At 47.9% G+C, this 8,123-nt stretch overlaps 27 non-coding genes across 27 annotated transcripts; all 27 read right to left on the bottom strand.

The window, feature by feature from the left end:
* Nucleotides 1-1,035: 1,035 nt before the first annotated feature.
* trnaa-ugc lies at nt 1,036-1,107 on the bottom strand. Its single transcript has one exon. It is a non-coding gene; the product is annotated as a tRNA-Ala (tRNA).
* A 523-nt stretch (nt 1,108-1,630) lies between these two features.
* trnaa-ugc lies at nt 1,631-1,702 on the bottom strand. Its single transcript has one exon. It is a non-coding gene; the product is annotated as a tRNA-Ala (tRNA).
* Nucleotides 1,703-1,915: 213 nt separating this feature from the next.
* On the bottom strand, nt 1,916-1,987 carry trnaa-agc. The gene has a single exon. It is a non-coding gene; the product is annotated as a tRNA-Ala (tRNA).
* Nucleotides 1,988-2,153: 166 nt separating this feature from the next.
* On the bottom strand, nt 2,154-2,225 carry trnaa-cgc. Its single transcript has one exon. It is a non-coding gene; the product is annotated as a tRNA-Ala (tRNA).
* Nucleotides 2,226-2,323: 98 nt separating this feature from the next.
* trnaa-ugc lies at nt 2,324-2,395 on the bottom strand. The gene has a single exon. It is a non-coding gene; the product is annotated as a tRNA-Ala (tRNA).
* A 90-nt stretch (nt 2,396-2,485) lies between these two features.
* trnaa-agc lies at nt 2,486-2,557 on the bottom strand. Its single transcript has one exon. It is a non-coding gene; the product is annotated as a tRNA-Ala (tRNA).
* Nucleotides 2,558-2,723: 166 nt separating this feature from the next.
* On the bottom strand, nt 2,724-2,795 carry trnaa-cgc. Its single transcript has one exon. It is a non-coding gene; the product is annotated as a tRNA-Ala (tRNA).
* Nucleotides 2,796-2,893: 98 nt separating this feature from the next.
* Nucleotides 2,894-2,965, bottom strand: trnaa-ugc. The gene has a single exon. It is a non-coding gene; the product is annotated as a tRNA-Ala (tRNA).
* Nucleotides 2,966-3,055: 90 nt separating this feature from the next.
* On the bottom strand, nt 3,056-3,127 carry trnaa-agc. The gene has a single exon. It is a non-coding gene; the product is annotated as a tRNA-Ala (tRNA).
* A 167-nt stretch (nt 3,128-3,294) lies between these two features.
* On the bottom strand, nt 3,295-3,366 carry trnaa-agc. The gene has a single exon. It is a non-coding gene; the product is annotated as a tRNA-Ala (tRNA).
* Nucleotides 3,367-3,532: 166 nt separating this feature from the next.
* Nucleotides 3,533-3,604, bottom strand: trnaa-cgc. The gene has a single exon. It is a non-coding gene; the product is annotated as a tRNA-Ala (tRNA).
* A 246-nt stretch (nt 3,605-3,850) lies between these two features.
* trnaa-ugc lies at nt 3,851-3,922 on the bottom strand. Its single transcript has one exon. It is a non-coding gene; the product is annotated as a tRNA-Ala (tRNA).
* Nucleotides 3,923-4,020: 98 nt separating this feature from the next.
* trnag-ucc lies at nt 4,021-4,092 on the bottom strand. Its single transcript has one exon. It is a non-coding gene; the product is annotated as a tRNA-Gly (tRNA).
* Nucleotides 4,093-4,305: 213 nt separating this feature from the next.
* On the bottom strand, nt 4,306-4,377 carry trnaa-agc. Its single transcript has one exon. It is a non-coding gene; the product is annotated as a tRNA-Ala (tRNA).
* Nucleotides 4,378-4,541: 164 nt separating this feature from the next.
* Nucleotides 4,542-4,613, bottom strand: trnaa-cgc. Its single transcript has one exon. It is a non-coding gene; the product is annotated as a tRNA-Ala (tRNA).
* A 98-nt stretch (nt 4,614-4,711) lies between these two features.
* Nucleotides 4,712-4,783, bottom strand: trnaa-ugc. Its single transcript has one exon. It is a non-coding gene; the product is annotated as a tRNA-Ala (tRNA).
* Nucleotides 4,784-4,873: 90 nt separating this feature from the next.
* trnaa-agc lies at nt 4,874-4,945 on the bottom strand. The gene has a single exon. It is a non-coding gene; the product is annotated as a tRNA-Ala (tRNA).
* Nucleotides 4,946-5,111: 166 nt separating this feature from the next.
* trnaa-cgc lies at nt 5,112-5,183 on the bottom strand. Its single transcript has one exon. It is a non-coding gene; the product is annotated as a tRNA-Ala (tRNA).
* Nucleotides 5,184-5,281: 98 nt separating this feature from the next.
* trnaa-ugc lies at nt 5,282-5,353 on the bottom strand. Its single transcript has one exon. It is a non-coding gene; the product is annotated as a tRNA-Ala (tRNA).
* A 90-nt stretch (nt 5,354-5,443) lies between these two features.
* On the bottom strand, nt 5,444-5,515 carry trnaa-agc. Its single transcript has one exon. It is a non-coding gene; the product is annotated as a tRNA-Ala (tRNA).
* A 166-nt stretch (nt 5,516-5,681) lies between these two features.
* Nucleotides 5,682-5,753, bottom strand: trnaa-cgc. The gene has a single exon. It is a non-coding gene; the product is annotated as a tRNA-Ala (tRNA).
* A 98-nt stretch (nt 5,754-5,851) lies between these two features.
* trnaa-ugc lies at nt 5,852-5,923 on the bottom strand. The gene has a single exon. It is a non-coding gene; the product is annotated as a tRNA-Ala (tRNA).
* Nucleotides 5,924-6,013: 90 nt separating this feature from the next.
* On the bottom strand, nt 6,014-6,085 carry trnaa-agc. The gene has a single exon. It is a non-coding gene; the product is annotated as a tRNA-Ala (tRNA).
* A 225-nt stretch (nt 6,086-6,310) lies between these two features.
* On the bottom strand, nt 6,311-6,382 carry trnaa-cgc. Its single transcript has one exon. It is a non-coding gene; the product is annotated as a tRNA-Ala (tRNA).
* Nucleotides 6,383-6,478: 96 nt separating this feature from the next.
* trnaa-ugc lies at nt 6,479-6,550 on the bottom strand. Its single transcript has one exon. It is a non-coding gene; the product is annotated as a tRNA-Ala (tRNA).
* Nucleotides 6,551-6,646: 96 nt separating this feature from the next.
* Nucleotides 6,647-6,718, bottom strand: trnaa-ugc. Its single transcript has one exon. It is a non-coding gene; the product is annotated as a tRNA-Ala (tRNA).
* A 96-nt stretch (nt 6,719-6,814) lies between these two features.
* Nucleotides 6,815-6,886, bottom strand: trnaa-agc. The gene has a single exon. It is a non-coding gene; the product is annotated as a tRNA-Ala (tRNA).
* Between the last annotated feature and the right edge of the window lie 1,237 nt (nt 6,887-8,123).

Genomic DNA, 8,123 nt, shown 5'->3' with positions numbered 1-8,123 from the left:
GATCGGATGGAGCAAGGCGACCAAATGCAGCTTGGACCAGGGTTTACTGAAGGGAAAAGGTAGTTGGAAGAGAGGATGAGGGGAACAAACTAACAGAACCGGCAAACTGACATGACTTAACAAAACAATAACTGGACTGACTGACCGGGACATGAAGACATCAAGACATGACGACATCAAGACATGACGACATCAAGACACGACAACATCAAGACATGACGACAACATCAAGACATGACGACAACAGACGTGACGACAACAGACGTGACGACAACAGACGTGACGACAACAGACGTGACGACAACAGACGTGACGACAACAGACGTGACGACATCACCGATCCGAAGGGCAGTGAGGGGCAGACAGGACTTAAATACAAAACAGGTAACAAGCGGCAGGTGACTGTGGTTACATTGATGGAGGTGACAGGAGTAGAGGGGAGGGGCGACGCCAACAGAAACCATGGTAACAGATATAATAAAGCAGGGATTTATGTATTTATTTATTTGTTATTTAGTTCTTGTTATTGTTATTTATATTAAAGTTTTGCTTCAAAAAACCAATGTTAGTGTCTGCACTCAGCAGATACGGCCATTTGCTGTGGCCACACGATGGTGGTATAATACATACTATAACATGGATGAAGACAGCGTGCGGACATTGAAAAAAGATACCCAGCAAAAGATAATGTCGTTAAATGCTAATTAAAGGCCTTCATTTGTTTCATTTTCACCATCAAACATAAATATTATGACTAAACTCAGGAATGCTGGTACAAGTTACATATTTTATTAAAAGTTTAATGTGTTATCTTAATTGTCTTAAATCAGTGACATTCAGTAGAAATTTGGAGGGCTACCACGCCAAGTAATTTCTCAGGGCAAAGGTTCGGACCTAAAATGTTTTAATGATGAAGCTCCACCCAGTCACCAGAGATGGAGAGATGGTTTTATGCAAGGCACGTGAAATTCAGTTTTCATGCATGGTTAACTCAACATCAGACAAGTAATCTAATCATATTGAGCTACCAAAACATGGAGATGCTGGGGAACGATCCCAGGACCTCATGCATGCAAAGCATGCGCTCTACCACTGAGCTACATCCCCATCTGCCAAAGGGCGGTTGGTTGGTCCCTGGCCGCCATGGTGGTCCTATGCAATACCAAAATCAGAAAATCTAGTCAGATTGAGCTACCGAAAAATAGAGATGCTGGGGAACGATCCCAGGACCTCATGCATGCTAAGCATGCTAAGCATGCGCTCTACCACGGAGCTACATCCCCATCTGCCGGTGGATAATTGGTTGTTCTGCGGACACCATGAGATACTTGTGTACTTGTGTGTTAATCGTGTGCTGTGTCTCGTCACCGTGGTATAGGGGGAACGGTATTTCGGTTTCTTTGTGTGTCCTAGCATGAAGGAATTGACAATAAAGCTGATTCTGATTCTGATTCTGATAGGTGGGTCTAGTACGCGATGCGTGAAAGTCGTTCTAGTATGCGATGTATGTGAAAGTCAGTTTGCATGCATGGGTAACTCAACAACAAACAGGTAAACTATTCAGATCCCCATCTCTAACCCTCACTTTAAACCCTAACCCCTAACCCTAACCAACCGAGCTAACAAAACATGGAGATGCTGGGAATCGAGCCCAGGACCGCATGCATGCAAAGCATGCGCTCTACCACTGAGCTACATCCCCATCTGCCAGTGGACAATTGGATGTTCTGCGGACACCATGAGATAGGTGGGTCTAGTATACGATGCATGTGAAAGTCGTTCTAGTATGCGATGCATGTGAAAGTCAGTTTGCATGCATGGGTAACTCAACAACAAACAGGTAATCTATTCAGATTGAGTTACCAAAACATGGAGACCCTAACCCCTAACCCTACCCAGCCGTGCTACCAAAAGTTGGAGATGCTGGGGATCGATCCCAGGACCTCATGCATGCTAAGCATGCGCTCTACCACTGAGCTACATCCCCATCTGCCAGTGGACAATTGGTTGTTCTGCGGACACCATAAGATAGGTGGGTCTAGTATACTACACATGTGAAAGTCGTTCTAGTATGCGATGCATGTGAAAGTCAGTTTGCATGCATGGGTAACAACAACAAACAGGTAATCCATTCAGATTGAGCGACCAAAACATGGAGACGCTGGGAATCGAGCCCAAGACCTCATGCATGCGAAGCATGCGCTCTACCACTGAGCTACATCCCCGTCTGCCAATGGGTGAGTGGTTGGTCCCCAGCTGCCATGGTGGTTCTATGCGATGCCCACAAAGTCAGACAATCTATTCAGATTGAGCTACCAAAACTTGGAGATGCTGGGGAACGATCCCGGGACCTCATGCATGCAAAGCATGCGCTCTACCACTGAGCTACATCCCCATCGGCCAAAGGGCGAGCGGTTGGTCCCCAGCCGTCATGGTGGTTCTATGCGATGCCAGAAAATCTAGTCAGATTGAGCTACCAAAAAAATGGAGATGCTGGGGAACGATCCCAGGACCTCATGCATGCTAAGCATGCGCTCTACCACTGAGCTACATCCCCATCTGCCAGTGGACAATTGGTTGTTCTGCGGACACCATGAGATAGGTGGGTCTAGTATAAAATACATGTGAAAGTCGTTCTAGTATGCGATGCATGTGAAAGTCAGTTTGCATGCATGGGTAACAACAACAAACAGGTAATCCATTCAGATTGAGCGACCAAAACATGGAGATGCTGGGAATCGAGCCCAGGACCTCATGCATGCGAAGCATGCGCTCTACCACTGAGCTACATCCCCGTCTACCAATGGGTGAGTGGTTGGTCCCCAGCTGCCATGGTGGTTCTATGCGATGCCCACAAAGTCAGACAATCTATTCAGATTGAGCTACCAAAACTTGGAGATGCTGGGGAACGATCCCAGGACCTCATGCATGCAAAGCATGCGCTCTACCACTGAGCTACATCCCCATCGGCCAAAGGGAGAGCGGTTGGTCCCCAGCCGTCATGGTGGTTCTATGCGATGCCAGAAAATCTAGTCAGATTGAGCTACCAATAAAATGGAGATGCTGGGGAACGATCCCAGGACCTCATGCATGCTAAGCATGCGCTCTACCACTGAGCTACATCCCCATTTGCCAGTGGACAATTGGTTGTTCTGCGGACACCATGAGATAGGTGGATCTAGTGTAAAACACATGTGAAAGTCGTTCTAGTATGCGATGCATGTGAAAGTCAGTTTGCATGCATGGGTAACAACAACAAACAGGTAATCCATTCAGATTGAGCTACCAATAAAATGGAGATGCTGGGGAACGATCCCAGGACCTCATGCATGCTAAGCATGCGCTCTACCACTGAGCTACATCCCCATTTGCCAGTGGACAATTGGTTGTTCTGCGGACACCATGAGATAGGTGGATCTAGTGTAAAACACATGTGAAAGTCGTTCTAGTATGCGATGCATGTGAAAGTCAGTTTGCATGCATGGGTAACAACAACAAACAGGTAATCCATTCAGATTGAGCGACCAAAACATGGAGATGCTGGGAATCGAGCACAGGACCTCATGCATGCGAAGCATGCGCTCTACCACTGAGCTACATCCCCGTCTGCCAATGGGCCAGTGGTTGGTCCCCAGCCGCCATGGTGGTTCTATGCGATGCAGTTGCCAGTTTGCTTGCATGGTTAACTCAAAATTAGAAAGGTGATTCATTCATATTGAGCTACCAAAATCTGGAGATACTGGGTATTGATCCCAGGACTTCCGACATGCGAAGCATGTGCTCTAACACTGAGCAACATCACCATCTTGAACCCTCACTTTAAAGCCTAACCAACCGAGCTACCAAAACATGGAGATGCTGGGAATCGAGCCCAGGACCTCATGCATGCAAAGCATGCGCTCTACCACTGAGCTACATCCCCGTCTGCAAATGGGGGAGTGGTTGGTCGCCAGCTGCCATGGTGGTTCTATGCGATGCCCACAAAATCAGACAATCTATTCAGATTGAGCTACCAAAACTTGGAGATGCTAGGGAACAATCCCAGGACCTCATGCATGGAAAGCATGCGCTCTACCACTGAGCTACATCCCCATCTGCCAGTGTATAAGTGGTTGTTCTGCGGACACCATGAGATAGGTGGTTCTAGTATGCGATGCATGTGAAAGTCGTTCTAGTTTGCGATGCATGTGAAAGTCAGTTTGCATGCATGGGTAACTCAACAACAAACAGGTAATCTATTCAGATTGAGTTACCAAAACATGGAGACCCTAACCCCTAACCCTACCCAGCCGTGCTACCAAAAGTTGGAGATGCTGGGGATCGATCCCAGGACCTCATGCATGCTAAGCATGCGCTCTACCACTGAGCTACATCCCCATCTGCCAGTGGACAATTGGTTGTTCTCCGGACACCATAAGATAGGTGGGTCTAGTATGCTACACGTGAAAGTCGTTCTAGTATGCGATGCATGTGAAAGTCAGTTTGCATGCATGGGTAACAACAACAAACAGGTAATCCATTCAGATTGAGCGACCAAAACATGGAGACGCTGGGAATCGAGCCCAGGACCTCATGCATGCGAAGCATGCGCTCTACCACTGAGCTACATCCCCGTCTGCCAATGGGTGAGTGGTTGGTCCCCAGCTGCCATGGTGGTTCTATGCGATGCCCACAAAGTCAGACAATCTATTCAGATTGAGCTACCAAAACTTGGAGATGCTGGGGAACGATCCCGGGACCTCATGCATGCAAAGCATGCGCTCTACCACTGAGCTACATCCCCATCGGCCAAAGGGCGAGCGGTTGGTCCCCAGCCGTCATGGTGGTTCTATGCGATGCCAGAAAATCTAGTCAGATTGAGCTACCAAAAAAATGGAGATGCTGGGGAACGATCCCAGGACCTCATGCATGCTAAGCATGCGCTCTACCACTGAGCTACATCCCCATCTGCCAGTGGACAATTGGTTGTTCTGCGGACACCATGAGATAGGTGGGTCTAGTGTAAAACACATGTGAAAGTCGTTCTAGTATGCGATGCATGTGAAAGTCAGTTTGCATGCATGGGTAACAACAACAAACAGGTAATCCATTCAGATTGAGCGACCAAAACATGGAGATGCTGGGAATCGAGCCCAGGACCTCATGCATGCGAAGCATGCGCTCTACCACTGAGCTACATACCCGTCTACCAATGGGTGAGTGGTTGGTCCCCAGCTGCCATGGTGGTTCTATGCGATGCCCACAAAGTCAGACAATCTATTCAGATTGAGCTACCAAAACTTGGAGATGCTGGGGAACGATCCCAGGACCTCATGCATGCAAAGCATGCGCTCTACCACTGAGCTACATCCCCATCGGCCAAAGGGAGAGCGGTTGGTCCCCAGCCGTCATGGTGGTTCTATGCGATGCCAGAAAATCTAGTCAGATTGAGCTACCAATAAAATGGAGATGCTGGGGAACGATCCCAGGACCTCATGCATGCTAAGCATGCGCTCTACCACTGAGCTACATCCCCATTTGCCAGTGGACAATTGGTTGTTCTGCGGACACCATGAGATAGGTGGATCTAGTGTAAAACACATGTGAAAGTCGTTCTAGTATGCGATGCATGTGAAAGTCAGTTTGCATGCATGGGTAACAACAACAAACAGGTAATCCATTCAGATTGAGCGACCAAAACATGGAGATGCTGGGAATCGAGCCCAGGACCTCATGCATGCGAAGCATGCGCTCTACCACTGAGCTACATCCCCGTCTGCCAATGGGTGAGTGGTTGGTCCCCAGCTGCCATGGTGGTTCTATGCGATGCCCACAAAGTCAGACAATCTATTCAGATTGAGCTACCAAAACTTGGAGATGCTGGGGAACGATCCCAGGACCTCATGCATGCAAAGCATGCGCTCTACCACTGAGCTACATCCCCATCGGCCAAAGAGCGAGCGGTTGGTCCCCAGCCGTCATGGTGGTTCTATGCGATGCCAGAAAATCTAGTCAGATTGAGCTACCAAAAAAATGGAGATGCTGGGGAACGATCCCAGGACCTCATGCATGCTAAGCATGCGCTCTACCACTGAGCTACATCCCCATCTGTCAGTGGACAATTGGTTGTTCTGCAGACACCATGAGATAGGTGGGTCTAGTACATGAGAAAGTCGTTCTAGTATGCGATGCATGTGAAAGTCAGTTTGCATGCATGGGTAACAACAACAAACAGGTAATCCATTCAGATTGAGCGACCAAAACATGGAGATGCTGGGAATCGAGCCCCTAACCCCTACACCTACCCCTAACCGACCATGCTACCAAAAGATGGAGATGCTGGGGATAGATCCCAGGACCTCATGCATGCGAAGCATGCGCTCTACCACTGAGCTACATCCCCATCTGCCAAAGGGCGAGCGGTTGGTCCCCAGCCGCCATGGTGGTTCTATGCGATGCCTAAAACAGAAAATCTAGTCAGATTGAGCTACCAAAAAAATGGAGATGCTGGGGAACGATCCCAGGACCTCATGCATGCAAAGCATGCGCTCTACCACTGAGCTACATCCCCATCTGCCAAAGGGCGAGCGGTTGGTCCACAGCCGCCATGGTGGTTCTATGCGATGCCTAAAACAGAAAATCTAGTCAGATTGAGCTACCAAAAAAATGGAGATGCTGGGGAACGATCCCAGGACCTCATGCATGCAAAGCATGCGCTCTACCACTGAGCTACATCCCCATCTGCCAAAGGGCGAGCGGTTGGTCCCCAGCCGTCATGGTGGTTCTATGCGATGCCTAAAACAGAAAATCTAGTCAGATTGAGCTACCAAAAAAATGGAGATGCTGGGGAACGATCCCAGGACCTCATGCATGCTAAGCATGCGCTCTACCACTGAGCTACATCCCCATCTGCCAGTGGACAATTGGTTGTTCTGCAGACACCATGAGATAGGTGGGTCTAGAGTGCGATGCATGTAAAAGTTAGTTTGTATGCATCGGTAACTCAACAACAGACAGCTAATCTATTCAGATTGAGCTACCAAAACATGGAGACCCTAACCCCCTAAACCTAACCATAACCTAAACTCTAAACCTCTTTTTCCTAACCCCTAACCTTAACCCCAAATCATTAACCCTAAATCCTAACCCCTAACAGATTGAGCTACCAATACCTGGTGATGCTTGAACCTCAAGCACGCAAATGATGCGCTCGACCACTGAGCTACATCCCCATCTGAAAACGGGCTTCTTGTTCGTCCCTGCGCGCTTCAGGGGTGAGCGGTGAATTATTGATTTTTTTTTAACTGATCAATGCGGGGTGGGAGTTTATAAAAATTCTGCACATTTTATTGTACACACTATAATTTCATGTATCCACTTTCTGTACTGCATGTCCCCACAGGGGTCGCGGGTGTGCTGGAGCCTATACCAGCCATCATCTGGTAGTGGGCAGGGGATACCCTGACCCGGTTTCCAGCCAATCGCAGGGCACACAGAGACAAACAACCATCCAGACTCGCACTCATGGGCAATTTGGAGTGCTCAAACAGCCTACCTACCGGAGTGCCAGGAGAAAAGGTACGGGAAGAACAGGCAAACTCCACACAGGGACGGCAAGAAGTGGATTTGAATTCACACCTTCCGAATGGTGACGCACATGTCTTAACAGAGGACCACCGTGCCACGTTGCTGACAAATCTCATTGTGATACAGAAAGAAAAACCATAGACTACAAGTAATAAAAAAAAAAATTGGGGGGGGGAAGCTGCTCTGACCCTATAACATAGGGATAGGAAATGGGAAATGCATATATTCAGCCCTTCCCCCTCCCTTGTTGACAAACATATTTTTCTTGGCTTGTGAAAATTTAAAACTGTGGCAAGTAACGCTGAGAATACGTGTGTCAATGTCAATGTCAGGCCATGATTGCATCAATGAAGTGTAATATTTAAGACAGTCCTCAGTGGGACAAAGGGCAGTTCCACACAGCACAACTACAAAAGAAGCCAATAATAAGCCTACTTAAAATTTACACTTAAGGAAAATACAACGCATAAACAAGTCTTGTGCATCAAAAGGACAATGAATGAGACTGCACATATCAACAATGACCCAGGCATCTTCATGGAGTTGAGGATTTCTAT

The sequence above is a fragment of the Syngnathus acus genome, chromosome 2 (assembly GCF_901709675.1).
Source record: "Syngnathus acus chromosome 2, fSynAcu1.2, whole genome shotgun sequence".
In the NCBI taxonomy this organism is placed as follows: Eukaryota; Metazoa; Chordata; class Actinopteri; order Syngnathiformes; family Syngnathidae; genus Syngnathus; species Syngnathus acus.
Note: the sequence above shows the minus strand (reverse complement) of the source record. Positions and strands in the feature narration are given on the sequence as shown.